The following is a 15,082-nucleotide window of genomic DNA, read 5'->3' on the forward strand; positions in this document are numbered from 1 at the left end:
AAAAAAAAAAAAGAAAAAACAAACAACGTGGTTTAAAAAAAAAGTTTTAAACTTCGGACTTTACAGGTAAATTTCTAAAAACACGAGTATTTTTGTTTTAAATTTGAATATATTATTTATTGATCTTTTATATTCAATTTATGATATATAAAACTTTGGTGAGTAAATAAATATTTACTTTTTAATAGACACTTGAAAATGGGGAGGGGGGGTAAAAAAAACGTTTGTCTAAAATATTATATTCAGTTTATTGGAAAGAGTATAAAATTTCACATTGACCCAGAAAATATCGTAAAAATAAAATCATTAGAAAAATTTGGATAGATTTTTAAAGTTTAAAAATTGAAAAATACTGAGCTCGTAAAATTCAATTAATTTCATTACTGTTTAAAAAGAAATATTTCTATAACTTTTAAAACAACTTTAATAGTTAATTTTGGAAGTATAATCCATAAAGAAAATAAACAACCCACTTTTACGAGTTTTTTATATTTTATTCGCAGTTTCATGTTAGGGGTGTCAAAAATTCCTACAAAACTTCCGATACACCTAGTGCAGCAGTCCATATATGCCAACAATACTTCATGCACGGACGAATTCTGGCTTGGTAAAGACATAGCGTAATTTTTTTTTAGCACGATAACGAGTAAAATAAACAATTATTAAATAAAAATAAAATATATAATTTTGTAAGTTTTCTACATGAAAAATTAGACAGTAATCACATAGTAGTTTTTTATAAATGGACATATCGATCAAACTGATAATGTATGTATGACAAGTCAGAGGATGGGTCTTGGCCTTCGGGCCAGGATCAAAGTGTAAAAATTTTATGTTTACAAATTTATTTTATTGCTAAACACACACACACACACGATATGATTTGGGAACCTTAGGTAGGACAACCCCCGGTGTGCTTGAGGCATTGTGGTGGATGAGAACTTTAGCTAGAATCAAGCATAAACTAGCAAAGGTACAGGGACGAGGATGACCATAGACAAACCCCACTCCCCAATTTTTGAGTGGTCTTGTGCCTAATTCTTTGTTTATTTCTGCTTTGCTTGTAAACTTTCAGAGTGAATAAAAACATATATAACTCAAAGTGTAGTATCTGTTATGATGCTGCATTCCACTTTTTTCACTTCCCTTTTTTTGGTCTCGTTTAGTGGAGGAGTAATCCTTCATGACTTATACATTTTTAATTTTTGTTACTAACCAGAATGACCCTTTTTGGGGAGCTGGTCCCCCCCACATTAAAAACAGACCTTGTGTCTAACTCTGCCCTCTTGCAGAGGCAAGTAAAGAAGAACAACAAAAAGTAATGTGGTTGAATATATATGTAAAGAATGCGAGGGGTGGTAGTGAAATTCTTACGCTTTGCTTTCTTAATTGTTTTATTCATGCCCCACAAGCAACAACGGGTGGCCATGCCAGTTTCAAACTTAAGCGTGGCGACCAGATCGACGGACGGAGCTTTTTACCGAAATTCAGAAACTCAACTAAAAAAAAAAAGAGAAGATAATGTGAAAACAAATATATGCTCCGTTTTATTGCATTTTTTTTTTCTTTTTTGCTACTGTTTGTTTATGATGGACAAACATATACTACCATACTCCAAATGGAGGAGATAATTCCTAGGAGGATGATATCATAAGAACGAACATATACTACATCACAGACCTCAATAAAGGAAGTAATTCCTAGGATGATCCTATGACAACAAAATATCCTATCCTCCAAAAGGAGGAGGTAATGCCTGTGAGGATGATATTGACAGCAGAAGACACACTGCATCACATCTCAATAAAAAGGACGTAATGTCGTAAACGATAGTATTATGATCAGAGTGCACATACTACACTATCCCCAATGGAGGAAGTAATTCCTGGGGAGATGGTATCATAACGAACGAAAATAGACTACGTTACCCCAAAGGGAGGAGATAATTCCTAGGATGATGATCCCATATACAAAACTACTCTTATCTCAAAAAGGAGAGGATTTCTGGGAGGATGATATCATAACAGAAGATACACTGCCTCCTAACAAAAAGAAAGACGAAACTCCTGTGAGGATATCATAATGATCACAGAACACATACTACACTATCACCTTCCAAAAAGGAGGCAATACATGGGAGGATGGTCTCATGATGAAAAAACAGAAACGACTCTACTTCCCCAAGAAAAGAGAAGGTAATGCCCGGGGGATGGTATTAATGTAATGAATATAAAGACATCCGGGTTGCTTCATGCAAGTATATGATTAGCTGGTTAAGCCATGGGATTGTAGAACAGCTTGAAGGAAACGTCGAAAGATACTCAGAAAGCCTCACAAATAAGTATATTGTCAGCTCTGACCATGAACACCCCTTCAATAAAGCGACTTAGTGATACTAGATTATTACTCGAATACAGTAGCCAAGATCACTCAGCTATTTCAAACGAATATATTCCTTTCACAAGACATATCAGGTATTACGGCAAGTCATCAGATACTACTCTATCTTACCCTGAATTTAGTATTGAAAAATAGTTCTTTAACCTGGGAAGTGACGGTAGTCTGGTGGTTTAGAACACTGACTGGTGCTGTGTTCAATTCCAGTTTGCTATGTAACGTTACACACGTTTACACACGTGTTAACATGTAGAGACCCAACACGTTGTGGACTCTGTCACAAGGAACATAAGAAAGGAAGAGGAAAGAAATTCAACTCGACTTTTCTTTCCGTTGGAACAACATACATTGATTTCCACCTCTTCAACGTGATCGTGAACATCGGTCCGCACACACATTCTTTTTATAATCTTTTTTTTTTTTGCCTCGTCGTGACGTCATTTCGCACTGGGCTTGATCATTTGCATACAGCTGCCATATGTGCGTCCGCACTTTGTTACAGTTCCACAAAAATCACTTTCATTGAGGATGTTGGAAACCTTCACGTGGTCAGTATCATAAGTATTTGATGTCTTTCTAGAACGAATTCTGACTATATAAATAGTGGAGAAACCAATGCCAACAATATAATCTTCGGATTTATACGCCGATGATTATGATGACGACGACGACAACGACGACGACGACGACGACGACGATGACGACGACGAGGGGGATGATGATGATGATTTTGAAACAGTTGATTCTTTGATAAGACATGAGCGCGTTCAAAATGAATATTTCTGTTTAGAGCACAACCAAACCATGATACTTGACGTTTGCATTTTAAACTTTAATTATATATAAAAGTAATATCATAAAATCAACAGTAGGTTCTCTACAGTGCAATGTAGACTACAATGTATTGTGGACTAAGTCACTTCAGGGATGCATGTAAGTTTCCCGTTTCACTGCACCGTGGTGGGTTCCCGAATTTGACTGAAAAAAATTGGACAATTCCATCGATGCGATGACAATAAAAGTATTGGAAATTCAGAACATTCACTGATCTTTAGTCAATCCCGGGCAACGTCGTATTTTTACTAATCAAGTATTGGTGACCCCCTAGTAACGTTGACGTTAATGAGTGTCGTAACAATCGGCAATGGTGGAACCTGAGTTGAGTTTGATTATTTAATCGAGTATAAATAAAAATAATAGTCACAATAATTTAATATGTAAACGGCTATATGTCAGTCTGTCGGCTTGTCTGTCGGTCGGTCTGTCTGTCTGTCTCCATATTTTCAAACTCTATCTCCTTCAAAACAAAAAGTCGCAGGTAAGATTTTTTTTACGGGCCGTTCTTTTATGGTTTTATGGTTTTATGGTTAAAATTGTTCCGAAAGGGTCAAAAATGGGTCAAAAATGAAAAAAAAAAAAAAAAAATCGTTAAACATTTTGTACATTCATCTTAGTTTATTTTTAATTTTTAATTTTTATTCGCTTCATATGCGTGTCGCGTTGGTACAGTGATAACGTCGCCAGTTTGTAATGTTTCGGTTTCGATTCGAGCTGATGGCACCTAAATATCTTTTTATTTTACTTTTGAAATCACGACTATATAATAATATTTACGAAATCTGAACAAATTAAAATATATTTAAGCATATTTTACGCCCGGGCAAAACCGGGCGACCCACCCTGCTATTATATAATAGAAATGATAGTTTCTACATTCTGTATAATTGTATAGTGTTTGAGATGAAAATGTTCTAACACACTTTCGACTTAAGACAGATGCCAAAATGATTTTTTAAATGAGTGAGAAGAAAGTGGGTATATTATGCCCCCCTCCTCTATAAACTATTTCAAATATTACAAAGAAACTAAAAATTGAAGAATATTTATTGATTGAAGACTAATACTTCTCAATCAACCTCTACTTTGAACCAATCAGAAGCGCAGATATATTCGCCTCCGCATACAAATTAGATTTAGCGGCCAAATCGCATATTTACCGATCCAAACGAGTTCCGGTTTTGAAAGTCCACGAAAGTAATAAACGGTGTTAGTTAATGTGAAGAACCCGCCCAATTATGTTTCATTATTAATCTTTTAAAATTCATAGTTATTATGTAGTTACGTTATATTTGGGCAAATGCCCCTTTTCTTTTAACTAATGAGGGGGGGGGGTGCCTGATTTTACCCGGTCGTAAAATACGCTTAAATATGATATTTTAATCTGTCCAGATTTCGTATATATTATTTGCATAGTCATGATTTCAAAATAAAAAAAAAAGTATTTGGATGCCATCAGCTAGAATCGAAACCAAAAGCAAAACTTTAGCATTACAAGATGGTAACGTTACCACTGTACCAACGTGACACACACATGGACCGATTAAAAATTAAAAATTAAAAATAAACTAAGATGAATGCGCAAAATGTTTAACGATTTTTTCAATTTTAACTCATTTTCGACTCCTTTAAAAATAATTTGAACCGGCTAAAGACACATAAACGAACGGCCGGTAAAAAATCCAACCATTCGACCCCTAGCGCTGCTCTGCGACTTTTAATTTCGGAGGAGATAAACTTTGAAAATATGGAAACAGACAAGCAGACCGACAGACAGACAGACAGCCTTTTATATATTAGATTACTTTTATTTTATTTAATGTATGTGAAAACTTCATATTTCTGAACTATGTCAACGGTCATTCATTTTGTTTTCCATTTGAAGTAAAACACTGGGACGCAGTACTAATAATTAGTAACAAAATACAGTACAGTATATAATACACATTATATAATCAAATAACATTATAAATAACACTGTAAGGCGGGGCAAAAACCGTAACCAGGGTCCGGAAAACACTTTGACCTTTGAAAACTCTACTAAACTCCTCGCTGATTTTGGGTCTAAACACATTAAATTTTAAATGTAGGTTACTTAGGCATAGATCAAACTTTCTAATTTGATTTGAGCCCAAAACAATAAATGTAAGTGTCAAAATTTGGATCAAAGTTTTAAAAAAATGAGCTCTGCGGTTTCTACCAAATTACTCAGGCAATTTTTGGTCTAAAAATTTGAAATTTTACATAAAGTGTATTCAGATATAGGACAGGCTTTTAAATCGGATTTTGGCCGAAAAGTTGGCTGCTAAGGGGTCAAAGTTCAAAAGATTTTACCTTTGCGGCCTCTAGCAAACTATCCAGGCAATTTTGTGTCTAAACATTTGAAATTTTACATAAAGGGTATTCAGACATCCAGCAAGCTTTTTAATCAGTTTTTGGGTGAAAATCTGGCTGCCAAGAGGTCAAAGTTGAAAGAGTTGACCTTTGCAGACTCTACTAAACTCCTCCGCTTATTTTGGATCTAAACACTTGAAAGTTTAGATGTAGGTTACCTGGACATGAGTCAAACTTTTTAATTTATGCATATACATATGTACATAAAGTTATGAACAGTACATAGGGCCCGACCAAAGCCGGGCTGAACTGCTAGTATTAATTAAAATAAAAGTACTTAAAAGAAATCGTGCATTCGTACAATTAAATTACATAATTAATATGAACTGTAACAGATTAAATAAAGGAACGTAATTGGGCGGTGTCATCGAATTAACGAACACCGTTTACTTCCGATGTCTTTAAAAACCGGAACCGGGTTGGATAAGTTAATAAGCGATTTTATCGGTATAACCGCAGTTGTTTAATATCTAATGACCTTAAAATAAATCTGCTTCGTTTTATTCTATCATTTTTCGAGTTTACATTAAACGACTTCATAAAACAGGTGGGACGTTTCTGAAACGCAATCAGGGCCAGGACACACTGTCATTCTGACAGCAGCGGGGAGTGTACGGCGGCTCGCTATAAATATTTATACCTCGAGCAGAGTTGCACAGACCTCAGCTGAATGATAGCAAAAGGCTAACAAGGTCATCTTGGGGTTTAAAATTTTTCTCTCGAATTCTATGTATCTATCAAAATGCGTGGGCGTGTCCTCGTGTCATGATGACTCGGCGAAACCTAACGCATGGGCAGAGTTTAAGATCAAACTATAGTACCACGAAAAAAAGTTGTATATATAGTATTGCCCGCACCGAGGATAGAAACTTAAATCTTTAGAAGAATGTCACTTAGAACAGAATTTTCTCCAGTATTTTTCCGTCATGGCTGACGGAACGAGAGCATGCTACCTCCGTAGATGAAATAAAGGTTTCCATCCGAAATTTCGTGAAAATTCCCGAGTTTGACAAGATGCACCTGAATATTACATAGGAACACATTTATTTTAATTATATAATCTTTTGATATTCCCACTTTGGTTTTGATCTTATATTAAAAATTTCTATTAGGTGTCTAATCTCGCTGCTGACGATGAGACCTTTATTCAAATAATATCGTCTCAGAAACGATCGTAACTTAATTGGTTGTTGATCTTGGATTCTTAAAGCTTAACTAAATGATTTTTCTATAAATCATATTACCTTTTACTTCACACACACACACACACACACACACACACACACACATATATATATATATATATATATATATATATATATATATATATATATATATATATATAATCACGTTGACACACCGGTTCCCGTCAGATCACCGAAGTTAAGCAACATTGAGTCTGGTCATTACTAAAATGGGAATTCGATGTGCTCTGTGTGCTTCCGTTTATCTCCAATCAGTCCTTGGTTTCAGCTTGCTACTGGACCCAAGCAGTTCCGATTCAGGACAGGTATGGTTGAGGACTGCGCAACCCTTGTCTCACAATTACACGAGCAGCTACCCTTACAAGGGTTTCCATTGTCTCTTGAGACTGAACAACAGAGGCATCGATATATATATATATATATATATATATATAAAATCTTTTGTCTTTACATTTTGTCTCGGCAGCCGTGTCAAACGCATATCTTATTTTTTTTTAATTAATATTATTGGAATTTTTTCCCCTTTTCCTTGTACATATTTGTGAATTATTCCATGGATTCCGGCCTTTTGGATTATTTTGGACCATCTTCCAATTACGTGATTTCCTTGGATTTTACTTGTGCGAATGGAAATTCAATTAACTTTCTTGGATTTATATTTTTGGATTTTACCGTCATTGAATACTTTACCTTTCACCAGACTATCCATTCACGTTAAATCACCATTTCCTTCACCATATTCCCTCTGCTTCACTTTTTGTTATCAAGTAAGATCTTTGACTTACTTGCAGTTTCATCAAATACTTTTGCATGCAAAATCCGATCCCGCATTTTTCTTAATTCCTACCCTCTGATGAGAAGGAAAGTATTTCTTCTAAACTCTGCGGATTAAGGATTATCCACTTATTAAGTGTTTCCTTTTCAGATTAAATATGTTTTAAAACTCTTTTTCAAAGTGTTTTTAACATGTTTTATTAACTATTTGCTCTTATATATATATATATATATATATATATATATATATATATATACATATATATATATATATTTATACATATATATATGAAAGACACACACACACAGAAGAGAGAGAGAGAGAGAGAGAGAGAGAGAGAGAGAGAGAGAGAGAGAGAGAGAGAGAGAGAGATGTGATTACATCGATAAGTTAAAGGTTCCATCTGGATGACTCTCTTATTAAACTATTCAATAAAATAACTGTTCTGTTAGCAACAAACTCAGTAGCGACCACCTTTAAAGAGATATAACTTATTACCCAATAATAAGCATAGATTTACCTTACAGGATGAATTGGTATATATATATATATATATATATATATATATATATATATATATATATATATATAAAGGAGCAACAGAGACAAATTGACAATCCACTCGGCGTTGTCCGATCGTAAATACGCTTAAATATATTTTCATTCATGTAGATTTTATATTTATTATTATAGGGCCAATTCTCTATTGATTATTATACTGTACCCAATATATAATAGTGATTTGAAAAGTTTATATACATGCATATGTATATAATCATAAGTTATTTTTTATGCTTAACGACACTAGTGTTTCATGCTTTCGCAATCATCAGCGCAGGAATTGACAATTTCCACTGGTCGACCCTTTTGAACCCCGCAACAAAGCGACCTTTGGCTACGCTAGTGAGATTCTAAATCCCTAGGCCACCGTCGACTACCGCGGAATCAAGGGAGATTTTAACTTTTATAACGTGGGTGCCATTGACTAGAATCGAAACCAAAACATCTGGCTTCCTAGCATTATTCGCTACTACCTGAGCTAAGGCCACAGGCATATCAAACTTTTACAAATTGATCAGCTTAAACGTATAAATGTATATTTACGCATGCGTAATGGATATATATTATTTCGGCTTAACGCCTGCCAAGTTCCAATCTATTTTTCTTTTTCAATTTTAACATTTTAGCATTTTTTCCAGCTCAAACCCAAATCAAATTCATTCCGCAGACATAAATCCTCTATATGTCAAGTTTCAAGTCTGTGCACCGAAATTTAACAGCGCAGTTCTGTACGTGTATGTCTGCGCGCGCATATATACTGACACGCGTGCGCAGACAAGGTCACTTTATATATATATATATTTATATATATATATATATATATATATATTTATATATATATATATTTATATATATATATATTTATATATATATATATTTATATATATATATATATTTATATATATATATATATATATGTTGCCCGGTCGTAAAAGACGCATAAATATTATATTTTAATTCATACAGAAACTGATACATTTGCATGCGAGTATTATGTTTTCTATAAGCAGTTCACTTCTTGTAAGTTAAAAAAAAAAAAAAAAAAAATACTCGAGCTGAGATCGAAACCAAATCCTAAAAGACAATGAATCAAGTACGATAAGCATTAGACCAGCTGACACGATCTTTAAAAAGTGTTTGCAAACCTACTTATTCTTAACATAAGTAATCTGTCATGTGATAAAAATCCGACGATCACCGCGTAACAATTTTTCAATTTCGACCCCTTATCAGCCCCCTTTTTTTTATGAAAACCGATTAAAACGTTTTCCACGTGTCTGAATACCCTATATATCAAATTTCAAGTCTTTAGATAAAAACTTCATTGTGCATATAGGTTGAAAATTTGTCTTTGCACACGCGCACACGCGCATTCTCACTTTTACAATTAGATAGATAGATAGATAGATAGATAGATAGATAGATGAAGTGACGAGAAAGAAACTGAGAAACACAGGATGGACTTTTAACCGATTGCTATATTCAATCATTTGTTTTCAGATAAAATTGGAAGAAGAATTAGCGTCTGTTGAAATGACAATGAGATGTTGTTAAATGAGGTTTGTTTTGATTCACGTCTTGATAAACGCTTAAAGTAGTTATTGAAGCTGACTAGTGTGCTTGCCTGTTTTCATCCGTGTCTGATTGTAAAGCAGGATCGAGAACTTGAAAATTCGACTGAGAATTAAAAAATATGCAATCTAATTTAATAACGCAAACAAAAAAAATAAAATAACTGTTCTGTTAGCAACAAACTCAGTAGCGACCACCTTTAAAGAGATATAACTTATTACCCAATAATAAGCATAGATTTACCTTACAGGATGAATTGGTATATATATATATATATATATCCATGCATTGCATCCCTCTACACGTATTGCCCACCAATCCTAAAATCGAAACCAGCAACCCTCAACCTTACACACTCTAAAATAGCATGAGCAGAGCTTGGACATTGGCTACTACAGACGTGGAAGCTATTTATGCCCTACTAATACATGTGTGTGTGTGTGTGTGTGTGTGTGTGTATATATATATATATATATATATATATATATATATATATATATATATATATATATATGATGAAAATAATGGAAATAGTATTCCGACAAAATATTTGAAAATGTTTCACGCGCGCCGGAGACTTCTTGAATCTGCGCTTATCGCAATTTCAAGCACTATTAAACAACGTGGAGGTTTCTATAACATAGCGCCATTAATAAGTAAACTGTTATTAAAAGAACATTATTTAACTGTGGACACAGGTTAACTTTCTCACACCATTCAAACACACCCTGTAATAATTAACACATAATCTCAATCAATAAATTACATAAAAAACACTCATTTCATTTCTGTTACAAACTTATATTTGAATTTCAACAGATATATCTTTTTCCCAATAAGAATATAAACTTGCGTTCATAGTTTTAAAATTAAATTAACGACTATATGACGTCACTAAAATTTCCTTCTCTTTAACAGCACCAGCCCCCCCCTCCTTTTTGAATTTCCAAAATCAATTTTCCGTTTCTCTGAAATAGAACTGCGTCACATTGTGCACGTGAAACATTTTCAAATATTTTGTACTGGTATATTTTTTGGTTTCTTAATCTCATTCATCCAGAGGAAGTCTCGAAATAAAGACGAAACGTTGATGAACACATAATACGGTTTGTTCCTTTTTATTTTCTCTCTCTCTCTCTCTCTCTCTCTCTATATATATATATATATATATATATATATATATATATATATATATATATTAGCAGGCCGCTCGGCGGTTCCCCCTTTGTAAAATATGCTTAAATATGTTGTTTTAATTTCTGTAGATTTCGTATTTATTATTATAGAGTCAATTACCTATTTATTATTATATTGTACCCAATATAAAATAGTAGCCTCCCCTGCTCCGGCGTGGCCCGGTCGTAAAATACGCTTAAATATATTTTAATTCATGTAGATATCATATTATTATAGAATTAATGCTTTATTGATTATTATATTGTACCCAACATATAATAGTGATTTCAAAAGTTAAACAAAAAATATTATGACCTAGGTGCCATCGGTTAGACTCGAAACCAATGCACAGTTTCCCAGACTTATTCGTTACCGTCTGATCTAAATCCAGACGCATACAAAATCTTTAAAAATTAACGTTGTTAAAAGTAAAAAAAAAATGTATATTTTCGCATGCGTAGAAGTAACAAAATTTTGACTCGGATATTCGGGATTTTCCGTCAATTATGGCTCAGGCTCGACCGGCAATCACTGGATTTAGCCGAGCGTTGTTTAAACGCTAAATAGACATGTTTTTGTATGAAAAAAGTAATATTTTAATTATTTTTGAGGGTGAAGGGGAGTATTTTTTCTGTTTATTTTTTTAACATTTGTTGACAAAAAATAATTTGTAAATTTTCTTAAAAAAAACTTTTCTGTACTTTCATCTAACAATTTACGGTTTTCATAAAAAATCATTCATCTTTTCTTTTTATAAAAACGAAAAAAAAAAAAAAATACAAAACAAAAACAAAAACCGAAAACGTTTACTGCCAATTTTCTTGAAAAAAAAAAGTGTACTTTCGATAAAAATTTACGGTTAAAAAGGGAGATTGAAAAAAAAACCCAACTTTTGTTGATAAAAAAATTACAAAACAAAAAAGAAAATAATGATAAAAGTAACTAAACAATTCCAGATGCACTTTTTCTTGAATATATATATATATATATATATATATATATATATATATATATATATATATATATATATATATATATATATATATATATATATATATATATATACACACACACACAGTAGGTTTGTATTGTTTTTTATTAATTCTATTTCTATTTTTTCCGGTTTGTTTGTTTTTAAATTCGTCTGCGTTTGTTACTTTGCTCGGCTTAATCCGGTGACTGTCAGTCGAGCCCGAACCATAATTGATGGAAAATATCGAGGATCCGGGTCCAATTCTTCAAGAGTACCGTAACGGCGTAACACGTTTAGTCGATTCATGCATACCAAATTTCATTTTAAAAAAATAATTTGGACCCCTTAGCAGCTATTTATACCGGCTAAAAACGAAATCGAATAAAATAAAAGCACAGCAAATAAATGTTACTGAATGCAAAAGAAGTTACTCTTCTACCTACGTGGGTAGTTTAACTTAATTAATAGTGTTTTAACTTGTTTTATAGTGTTTTAACTTATTTTATAATGTTTTAACTTATTTTATAGTATTTTAACTTAATTAATATTGTTTTAACTTATTTTATAGTGTTTTTATTTGTTCAAAATAGAAGTAGTGCAAAACTTGTCTGGTTAAAAACAAAAAACAAACAAAATAGTGTTCTCATGCGAGCCCGATAATTGTTTAAAAATCGATAATTAAACAAAAATACTGATAGAAACACGTCCATTGTCACCAATCATAATGTTCTACCAGTATTTTGTTCTAGTTTTGATTCTTGGGCGATTATCGAGATCCGACTATGGCACGAATTAGACGACCATTTGGTTTCTGTTCGACTGATTGTCATCGACGTATCCTCTACTTTCTATATAAACATCAATTTAAAATTTGTTAAGGTTTATAGAAGAAATATTACCTCTTTCAGCTGCCTGGAAGAAAGAAAATTTTTAAAAATTCGCGGACGAAAAAAAAAATATTTAAAAAATTAAGAAACTTTCTTTTACCTTCGTTTTTACTTTTCGATTGTCTTTCTATCTTCTGTTTTGGTTTTTCCATATCACGTTTTCTTTTTATGGTTTTTCAATTTTCCAAAGAAAAAAAAAAAAAAGAAATTCATAAAAGTTTTTTTCTTCTTTTTTTTTAGTTTTGCTGTAGTTTCATTATGCCTTGTTTTTTCCCCGTCGTTATTGTTTCCTTTTGCCTGATTTTAATTTCGTTTAATTCCGTCATTTTTTGACTCGCCGGTTTTCTATAACTTTTTAGTCTACTTTTATCTTAATTATTTTTTTTTTTTTAAATCTTTCCTAAAATTTTACGTTTTTCGTGTCTCACATGAGACTGGACGAAGCAGAGAATGAATCGTCTGCTTTGATTCGGCACAACCAGCTGCTGCTGCTTCGGCTGAATCTCTTGGCCTTCGCCGACCGAATGGCTCGCATTCTCCAGGGACAGGTCACGCTGAACGTCCTTCTTTTCTTATCATTCTTGCACTTTTTCTTCTGTCCCTTACTCTCTTCTCTCCCCGCATCTCTGTATCTATATACGCACTTATCTTTCCGTCTCTCTCTCTCTCTCTCTCTCTCTCTCCCTCTCTCTCTCTCTCTCTCTCTCTCTCTCTTATACACACACACACACACACACACACACACACACACACACACACACATATATATATGTGTGTATGTATGTATGATGTATGTGTGTGTGTGTGTGTGTGTAATATATATATATATATTATTAAATATCTACAGGCACTAGTGTTTCATCCTTTCGAGAATCATCAGTGCAGGGTATCACGATTAATACAGGGCGATATATATATATATATATATATATATATATATATATATATATATATATATATATATATATATATATATATCTGTGAGAGAGAAAAAGGTAAGTTTGTATATGTGGGTGTGTGTGTGTGCACGAGAGAAAAATATAAGTATATATATATGTGTGTGAGAGACAAAGATAAGTATTATATATATATATATATATATATATATATATATATATATATATATATATATATATATATATATATATATATGTGTGTGTGTGTGTGTGTGTGTGTGTTTAAAGAAAAATAGAAAAACCGAATGAAATTATTAAAAAATCAACGTTTCGTCCTTATTTCAGAGGACATCTTCAGGATAATTGAAATAAAAATGTAAGAAAAGAAAAAGTCATAGATCGTGCGAAAAAAGACAGTTTTTGAATCCTACCCATGTCGGGAAGGACAAATATGTGTGCGTATGGGAAGGTTGGGGTGTTCGATGTCTATATATACACTTTTAAAAATGCATTTAAATAAATATGTACATTTTTTTTTTTTCTCTTCTGCAAAACTACTCATTTTCCTGAAACATTCAAGGAAAAACGGCTAGCCAGGATCCACCCTGATACCTTGCTCTTTGATTATTATTTTCCCTATGCTAGGGGTTAAATGGTAGAAGCCTTTTCTTTGCGTAATAGTATTAGTATTCAATATTAGTGCTGATTCTAAAAGTCTTCTTTTAGCTCTATCTATCACGTATTTAATAATTTTCGCTTGATCTAAATTAAATGAGTGATCGTGTTCTGCACAATGGCAAAAGAGTGCATTTAGGGCGTTACCATTCCTTATATCTCTTCTGTGCTCGTTAAGTCTTACTTTCAATTTTCGTTGTGTTTCACCTATGTACGCTTGTTGACAGTTGTTACATGGGATGGAATATATACCGGCATCGGATGTGAGGGTTTTGGGAGAGTGCTTGGTAGTTTTTAATGTCTGTTTTATGGTTGAGGAAGTTTTTTGTATCAGGTGAAAACCAAGTCTATTAAGAGTGTCGTAGATTTTTGTATTTTTGGTGTGGGTGGGAATGAAAAGATGTCTGTTTAATAGTGAGGTATTTGTTTTATTTTTCTGTGTGTTTATGTTATAGTGTATTTTCGTAGCTTTTTTCTTTGCGTAAGAAATGAAATAGGATGGATACTGTAGTTTTTATGAAAATAGGGTTTCTTTTTTTTTTTTATTTGCTAGTTGGCTAGTTATGTACAAAATCCCAAGAGCGATAGGGGCTTTCTATCTCGTCGGAAAGTGACTCTATGTTCAACGAGCAAGATCGGAGATGAGCCGCTGTACAATACATGCTCTCTACCGATCCAAGCTATGACAACAGAACCATTGCCACCACCTTCGAAATGCATCACTGGACTGCTAT

At 33.0% G+C, this 15,082-nt stretch overlaps 1 long non-coding RNA gene across 1 annotated transcript in view; it reads right to left on the minus strand.

Annotated features, from left to right (window-relative positions):
• Positions 1-13,303, minus strand: part of LOC145248140 (uncharacterized) — a 32,535-nt gene extending 19,232 nt beyond the window's left edge. Inside the window, exon 1 of the long non-coding RNA XR_013863330.1 lies at positions 12,878-13,303. This is a non-coding gene — a long non-coding RNA (uncharacterized LOC145248140). The remainder of the gene's footprint in view (positions 1-12,877) is intronic.
• Between the last annotated feature and the right edge of the window lie 1,779 nt (positions 13,304-15,082).

Source organism: Euprymna scolopes, chromosome 26 (genome assembly GCF_053919585.1).
Source record: "Euprymna scolopes isolate OS-2025 chromosome 26, ASM5391958v1, whole genome shotgun sequence".
NCBI lineage: Eukaryota > Metazoa > Mollusca > Cephalopoda > Sepiida > Sepiolidae > Euprymna > Euprymna scolopes.